Genomic DNA, 2,559 nt, shown 5'->3' on the forward strand with positions numbered 1-2,559 from the left:
AAAATCTGAAGCAAAGTAAATGCATTCAGCAAACATTCTTTGTTATTAGCAAGATTAGAATGGTATTATTAGCAAGCTGCAAATGAGAAACTTAAATGCAATCAGGGGGGCGTGAATACAACCACTACTACCCCCCTTATCAAGCATTCCACTCAAATCATCATCCACCAAAGTCACCAAAAAAAGGGGAAGAGGATAATCTTGTCTTATCCCCCTAGAAGCAGGAAACCAAGAACTAGGCATGCTATTAATGACAATAGAGAAAACAACCGAATTTGAACTGTCCATCATCCATTTACACCACCTTTCCCCAAAAAATTCATCTCAAGGACTTTGTATGAAAACCCCAACTAGCCTTCTCAAAGCTATGCATCCATTTACACCACCTTTCCCCAAAGAATTCATCTCAAGGACTTTGTATGAAAACCCCAACTATCCTTCTCAAAGCTATGCATCTTGTAACACTTACTAGGTTAGACTCCTGCTGCTTGCTTCATCAATTAAAATTCTATATTGAAAATGTTCAACAAATATAGATTTCGCTTGCATATATTTGCAGGTGCTGTCAATCAAGATTTTTTTTTTTCTTGGCTAAGAAGAAAGGATACAAGAAAGGAAACAATAAACAGAAGCAGGGCAACAAAGGAGAAAATTAACAGGAAACTTTCTGTCTCCACCTGCTCAATCAAGCATTCTGGTATACAAGGAGGAAAAATCAGTCCTTCAACCTTGGATCTAAAGTTCCAAGCTGCAAGGCCATGGGCAAGCTGATTTGCATTTCAATTAATTTGTATATATTTTTTTTCTTTGAATCATTCTTATAATACTCCATCTTGGCGTATTATCATGTTAGGCTTTATGCTTAATTTTTATCCACTTAAATAAATTTAAAAAAGACGTTTCACATTCAGAAGCATGTCTACGTCCAAGGTGTTGTGTTTATATATATTAGATAGATTCAGATATTGATCCATCACATTCCAAATGCATATCAGAGATTGCTGAATTATTTTTTAATATATTTACAAGTAGGCATGTATCAATCACTTGGAGGCCACAGAGATCTCTCAAAAGAGTTTACCTGTTTGTTGCTTAATATGCACAAGAAATTACACATTAAGAACCTAAATTTCTAGTGGAAAAATATGGGAAAAAGTCCATTAATTTCTCATCTTGTACGCTTTTCAATTTTTAAAATTATAAGATCAAAAACTCCAACTTATTTTCAATAGAGTGCTCTAGAAGATGTATTAAGATTAATATGAAAAATGCATTTTGTTTTAGTGTTTTTGGTAGTGCACTTGTAATGTAAGGCGTTAAGATATTTTAAAGTGTCTCCATGTATACATGTAAGTACACTTGTATTTAGTCATTATTTCATCCATAACATGTTGCATCATTATTGCATGCAAAGATGTTGCATAGACATACTCCCACAAATGAATTTTTCATTAGTAACCAGACTGCATCAGTGTTTAATGATTTGTTTGCGTTAATGTTTTCATATTTAGGATGATTGCATTCTAACATTTATGTTGAGACTCTTGAGTTTTGGTTGGGTATCATAGAAAACATGGTAATGCTATCATGCTTTCTGCTAAACAAACTATATGGCAAAGGGAGGAGAGGACAAAATAAAACTGATGAAAGATTACTCTTATTTTGTTTAGAGTAGTTATCCAAACGAGTGTTTTAATCTTTTCAATATTTCTTCCTTCAGGCAGTGAGATGCTTAATTTGGCAGTGACTACCCATCCTGTTGCACGTTTTCACGCTTTATCTGGATTTTATGCTGTTTACACTATGCTAAATTTGGAGTCAAGGGCAAATTTGACGAAGATTTGGGAGAAGGGGCAACAGATATGTTCAAAATCATGGCATGAGTTGAACAATATTTCTGGAAACCAAAAGTATGCTGCACAATATTGTTTTCGGGTTCCCTATTTGGCATCGTTGATTGAGGATTCTCTTTGTCTCAGTGACAAGGAGATCATTTTTGGACCAGGAGATGTTTCTTGGACAATGGGAGCTGCATTGGTAGAAGGGGAGTTGTTGTGGCGTAGTTCTTCCAGAGATGAGACTAGCATTTTAACTCGAACGAATACTGGGGTAATCTCTAAGTCCATTTTTTTGTTGTTTGTTCTTGTATGTCTACTGTTCATTGTTTATCATAGACAAGTCAAGCTCCCTATGCCCAGCAGGAAGAAAGCAGCTGTTGGGGCATTATCTTTGCCATCTTCTGTTCCTTCAAATCGCCGTCTTAACTAATTTTTGTGCCAGCTTGTAGTCAGTCTAAGCTGCTTGTACAACCAAGATACAGCATCTTTCTCAACACTGAAAAACACATTCCTAAAACTTGGCTTTGCTGCAGAGGCAGTGTAAGAAGGGTAGTAATTTGTGTCGGCATTGTGCACTTAGTGATTCATATATAATTATTATTAAGTTTGTGTTGATTGCGGAAAGGATTATGCCGTATAGTTGCACTGTTTTGCAAATTCTGAAAACTCATTTTCCACAGGAACTTCTCAATGGTATGGCTGGGCTAAGTTGGCTTTGAGC

General features: G+C 35.8%; 1 long non-coding RNA gene across 1 annotated transcript; it reads left to right on the forward strand.

Annotated features, from left to right (window-relative positions):
• Positions 1 to 339: 339 nt before the first annotated feature.
• On the forward strand, positions 340 to 2,148 carry LOC127795655 (uncharacterized). The gene is made up of 2 exons (XR_008021843.1): positions 340 to 790; positions 1,721 to 2,148. It is a non-coding gene; the product is annotated as an uncharacterized LOC127795655 (long non-coding RNA).
• The last annotated feature ends 411 nt before the right edge of the window (positions 2,149 to 2,559 follow it).

Source organism: Diospyros lotus, chromosome 2 (assembly GCF_014633365.1).
Source record: "Diospyros lotus cultivar Yz01 chromosome 2, ASM1463336v1, whole genome shotgun sequence".
Lineage (NCBI taxonomy): Eukaryota > Viridiplantae > Streptophyta > Magnoliopsida > Ericales > Ebenaceae > Diospyros > Diospyros lotus.